Raw genomic sequence first — 6,226 nt, forward strand, 5'->3', positions numbered from 1 at the left:
ACACACACGCACCGAAGATAAACATGAGGACACACACGCACCGAAGATAAACATGTGGACACACACGCACCGAAGATAAACATGTGGACACACACGCACCGAAGATAAACATGTGGACACACACGCACCGAAGATAAACATGTGGACGCATAAACATATGTGCAAAAAATAAGTCTCCTAAACTCATTCTATTACTTGACATATTCATGAATTTATAAACGCAGCCATGATGGAACGCCTTTGGTCATAAACCTGCTGGATCGGAGCCGACTCGGGGATAAACAACAACAACAACTACTACTACTACTACTACTACTACTACTAGCTAAAATTCACCTTCAAAGTGTCTGGTTACTAAAATGCTATTCCTTCATTCATAATACACTAGCTTTGTAGAGAAAACTCTCTATCTCTCCTTCCGCCTTCCTTCCTTCTCTACCTCCCTCTCTCCCTACCCCTTTCTTCGGGACCTTATACCACTTTTACAACAGTTTATGCTCCATTTAATACACTACCTCTATAACATGCTTATAAAACCCCGTGACTGTTCTCTTCTCTCTTCCCTTCATCACTTTTACTGTGTCACAAGTTTTAGTTTTGTACGAAATAGTTTGTCGAAATTGTTCCTAGAACTACAATCGACTGAGATTCTTTTTACGCTTCCGGTAAAAACTTGCAACAATTCAAACGAAAATTCGTCAAAACAAAACTCATCCTGCTTACTTTGTGTTTGCCATAGAACAGATTAAATGAGATTAGCTACACAGACACACCTCCTAAACCCAGTTCAAAATACCTTATCCAAATCTTTCTTCTCCATCAAACTAAAATTTCCTCCACACACAGGACTCCATCTACAAACCCAGAAAAACAACAGCAAACTCACCCGCGTTTACTCCCACTTCAGGAGGAACTAAAGCGATCACGTGTAATTATTTTCTTGTTCTGCAAAAGAAATAAGAAAGCCTTGTAAATATAAGGTGAATAGAACGAGTGCACACAATTCACGAGAAAGATTTTCCTTGGCATCCATTTTAGGTATCCGTTCATCTGCTTTAATGGTTTTTGTTATAATGTTCTGGAATATTCATCTGAAAAGCTGTCCTGCCGATTGTAAAGATGTGTTGTTGAGAATACCATTGTGGTGTTCTCAACAATCTTTGTATATTCATTAAACATCAGCAGCACCATTAACACCGCCACGTGAACACAAAGAACTTGTGTCGTCTTCATCGGCAATTTCATATTCCTAGAAAGTACTTTGTGTATTGTGATTCACAATGGGGCTGAAGCGAGAGAAAGGAAAATAATAGAAGCAGGTGAAATGGCGGCTGAGAGAAAGATGAGGGAAGGAAAACGGTGAAAGAGAGAATAAAAGATCGAAAGAAAATGAAAATGAAGGTGTGAAGGTAAGGAAACTGAGATAAAAAGCCGGGAAGAAAATGGGCGAGAGAGAAATTACATAAATAGAAGATAAATATATAGAGAGAGGGGTGAGAGGTGAGAGTGAAAGGGTAAAGAATGACAGAGAGAGAGAATAAGAGGAAATAAAAAGATTGAGGTGGAGGCGATGGTAGTGATGTGTTGTGAGAATATAAAAGCAAAAGAAGCAGAAGTAGAGGAGAAAAAAGAAAAATAAGAAGGAAAAGATGAAAGAACGAAAATATATATAAAAAAAAGGAAATAAAAGAAGCGAAGAAAAAATGTGCTCAGAAATTTGTATTCATAAGAAAAGAGTGGTTTTAGGCTGAAGAAGTTCTATATTATTGTTTAGCCCAAGGTTAGAACTTGTCAGCTCCAACTACATTCAATGGTATTCCTTGCTGCGACCACCTCGGTATTTTCTGATACAAAAACAGCCTAAAGCCGTATTATCCAGCGTCTGATGACACCAGGCTACGATTTGAGAGAGATTTTGCTGTAATCTAAAAGAACGGGAAAGTGTATATCATCAACAGATTGCACCTAACCGCATGGAGTTGTATCTTGCCGGATTTCGCCCGAACACAGCGTTTGCAAACATGCACACTCGCAGACACGCACGCACACACACTCACACAAACACGCACACGCGCATACACATACAACACAAACACACCACACAACACGCAAACGCACGCACACACGTACGCACACAGACACAAGATACACATAAACACACACACACACACTAAAGCAGGAAAACAGCTAGCAAAATTTAGAAGCCATTTGGAAACCAAATATTGTGAGGGGTATTCATTTTCATTGGTGACAAATCGTTGGTGTTTTGTAGAACAAACAAATGATTGGATTATTTAACCATCCACTTCACTGAACTATCATTACACTGTTTATGATGGTTTGTTAGGGTTAGACGCAAGGCCAGGGACAGAGAAAGAGAGGGATGAGGTGAAGTCAGTATTACTGGTACTGCTTGTCTCAATCGCCGCTATTAGTACCACAGTAGATATGTGAATTGTCCCCATTCAGCAGGACTCTGGTGAAATACACGATATTCACATTTCAAGTTCAATGAACCGAACAAGGAATAAAGTATACTATCGATAACAACCAATCCATGTCCGAAATTGATATGAAATAGATCCAGGCTGGTAAAGAAAAAATCTACTGTAATCCATTGTTGTTTCGCGTGATTCTTCTTTCATTAATCTTTATTGTGTGTGTATGTGTGTGTGTGTGTGTGTGTGTGTGTGTGTGTGTGTGTGTGTGTGTGTGTGTGTGTGCGTGCGTGTGTGTGTGTTTAGATTTGTTTAGAGTTGCATAGAAAAAAGCTTTAAAACTGTAACTATGTTGTGATGTCAGCATTATTTAACTACGTCACAGGAAAAGGCATACTCTGCATATTAGTCTGGACATTAAAGTTAAGTTCTGCAAGGATTTCCAGACGTACAAATACACATTTCATATCTGTGAGGTGCACAGGCATGGAGCCATGCCTTTCCGATATTCAATTTACCAGTGAAAAAAGAAATCACTCCGTCTGATGAAATGCTATCAACTCAAAAACGTTAAATAACTCATTAAACCCCGACTCATTAAGAAGACTATCTTTCAGCCGACAGCCATTTCTTATTGTGTTGTTTGATCACCTTACCGTTGATTATTTTGTTATCCTTTGTTCATCTATTTAACCATGTACACAATTCATAATTAATTGGATTATTATTGTAATTAGTATTATTTCTGTATATTTGTCAGTTAAATCATTCACAAAAGTATCGATCTACTTCATATAGTACAATATGTAGCGGTCGACACACTGAAACGTGTGTGTGCAGAAGTATGTGCACGTGAGTGTGTGAGCATGCGTGTGTGTGTGTGAGCATGTGTGTGCGTGTGCGTGTGTGTGTAACATACTCACATACTATTTCTAGCGAGAGCGCTATTGATCCGTATCAATAAATATAATCCTTACGTTCTACTTACTATGAGTCCCCCCCAAACTATTTATAAAATAAATAAATAAATAAATAAACTAATTTGTTTTTATTTGCTTGCTTCTTTGAATGTTTCATTTGGTCTGGTGACGTCATAAACCTGCAACACACTTTTAGGAAAGAGGGACATTAACAGATAGATCACCGTTCTGTACCATTCTACTCCTCACCATCGCCATCACCACCACCACCACCACCATCATCATCATCATCATGAGATGCTTTACTTCACGCCACCTTTCCTCAAGCGTCTAAATCAGATTTGTGAAAATGAACAGTTTCAACAAGTAAAGCGTACAGATTAAATTGTTTTTAGAGAAATAATTTCTTGTATTTATTGAAATTAATTCTCCTTCTCCACCAGATCTCACTTCATTCTCAAACATGAAATGATGGTTAAAATTTGTGGAACGAACCTTGTCTCTCTGAAGACAAGACTCCTTACACTTCCTTCCATTATTACTCTCTTTCTCGGTCCCAAACAAATATGGTTGTGTTATTCACACACTCATTTTCTCCTTGAGATTCTTATAATTTCAATGCCTGATCACCATTACTTGTGATTATGGCTACTTTACCTATATTGTGCTAAACAAGATTTATGATAATCACTGGTTCTCGCTAAAAGTAAATGCCATTAATATATTGTCATAATGCTATTTCGTATAGATTTAACGAGCAAATCACTCAATTTCTTTTCCTTTCAAATACAATGTATAATTATCGACAAAATGTAATTATTTCATTTCTGTCGTAATGGGAAAATATTTCAGCTTCAGAGAATGTCTCAAAGAATTTCAGGTCAAACAAGTTGCTAAAAGCAGGAATTGGAGATAGAAAAGAAAATCAAATATACAACCAAAAGAAAAGGCTTTTGATTTTATTTATACGTCTTCATCTAAAGACATATTAAGTTAGAGACGCCTTTCTTTCGCGCTTTCTTTCTCACTTATATGTGTGTGTGTGTGTGTGTGTGTGTGTGTGTGTGTGTGTGTGTATGTGTGTGAAACAGCTTTCCTGTTGAACATGTATTGAAGACCTGACAATTTCTAGCTTCATTTCTTATCAAATTTTTGTATATTGTATTTTGTGAATTCGTCACAAATTGTTTAGGAATGTGCTATTCTAAAATCTATCGTTAACGTTTCTAGAATTTCACGGTGGGAAGAGTGAAGTTGGCATGTGCACGCGCGCGCGCACGAACGCACACACACACACACACACACACACACACACACACACATCTATATGTATATGTGTGTTTACTGCGTATCATGTATTTATGTGCTTGCATCAATACATTTGTGTTCGCATGGATTGTATCAAAAGTTAATAGATCTCCTCTGTTAGGTTCTCTCTTCAATTCCTGGGGCCAGCTGTACTTATCAGTTCCCAGTTACCGCCTCGGGTTACGTTTAACCACTTTTTCGTATCTCGATCTCGGAATCTCTTCTGTTTGGCAGCCAGTTTTCAATCTCTTCAATTTCTGCTCGAATTAATTTCATATTCGGTGTAATAATATAGTTTTATATGCTAATCAATGCCTTCAAATTCATTTTCGCCATAAATCAATAAATAAAGAGTTAATAGTTTTTGAAGTTTGTAAATTTTGTGTAATTCTAGCCAATCGTAAGCCACAAACACCATCATGCCTGTTTTCATAGTAACAAGCCAAATGTGAGAACTCTTTTGTCTGCGAGAAAGCACGTGTTGACAAATATGTTCTATTCATTGAGGTGGTGATGAGATGTGCTAAAGATAACAGCTAAGCAGGCTTTAAATCAGGCACCACAACTTTTTTGTGTTGTATTTTGCATAATCTTGTGTAGAATACAAATTCGCGAAAATTTTCTGAAAATTCCAAAACATAAAAAAAGTAATGAGGCGTTCTATAGCGTGCGTAAAGCAGAATTTCGCCAGAATTTCATTTGTTTATGGTGAACATAGGAAATATTTTAGTCACTCTTTCACACCCGGCTGGGAAGCTAGGTTGAACTAGAACCCTCCACATCATAACCATCGGCTTTATACTTGTACTGTTATCTAGCACACCCAGAAGTACCGTTTAACATTTCTTTTTCTTTTCTTTTTTTTTTTTTTTGAGTCGGTCGGTGAGGATAACGGCTCATAATTTTAAATTTCATTTTCCTGTTTTTTGTTTTTACTTCTCCTTCACCTGACTCTTGTATTGCATCTCCAATTGTGCTTCAGCCACCGTCGTACCCGTTTGATGGGTGATGTTTCCAATAAGATCACGGTGACTTTTATGTCAGTCTCGATTAACAGCAGCAAGAGAAAATATTATAGTCGGGGGTTGAAGTATTTGGCGGGGATGTGAGTAAGAGAAATGTATTTCGGTAAGTTTTCATTTCGATGATTCACCGACAGACAACTGGCATATTGACAGGAAATAGACAATTGATTAATGTGACAGTTGTGTTGGGTGTACGTGTGTGTGTGTGTGTGTGTGTGTGTGTGTGAGTGAGTGAATAAAGAGAGAGAGGGGAAATTTTTCTTTGAACTCTACAGGCATTATAAATATTTTCGCACGAGTTAAAGAAGCTGAAATGGAAGAAGAAAAAAGAGTTCGGTTGGACATATTTCAAGCGCATCATAGTTTAACAATATCAACCAACCTAGACTGGGGTCAGTAAACCATGACACAGAAGGCATTTAGTTGGAATAAGCTATATTGAATCTCTGGAAATCATTTGAACCTAATATTCTACGGAATCAGTGTGTGTGTGTGTGTGTGTGTGTGTGTGTGTGTGTGTGTGTGTGTGTGTGTG

At 37.6% G+C, this 6,226-nt stretch overlaps 1 long non-coding RNA gene across 1 annotated transcript in view; it reads right to left on the reverse strand.

Annotated features, from left to right (window-relative positions):
* The window catches only part of LOC106871670 (uncharacterized), a 4,858-nt gene extending 3,506 nt beyond the window's left edge, over positions 1 to 1,352 (reverse strand). Inside the window, exon 1 of the long non-coding RNA XR_001409687.1 lies at positions 887 to 1,352. This is a non-coding gene — a long non-coding RNA (uncharacterized LOC106871670). The remainder of the gene's footprint in view (positions 1 to 886) is intronic.
* Positions 1,353 to 6,226: the final 4,874 nt, after the last annotated feature.

This window comes from Octopus bimaculoides, chromosome 18, assembly GCF_001194135.2.
Source record: "Octopus bimaculoides isolate UCB-OBI-ISO-001 chromosome 18, ASM119413v2, whole genome shotgun sequence".
Lineage (NCBI taxonomy): Eukaryota > Metazoa > Mollusca > Cephalopoda > Octopoda > Octopodidae > Octopus > Octopus bimaculoides.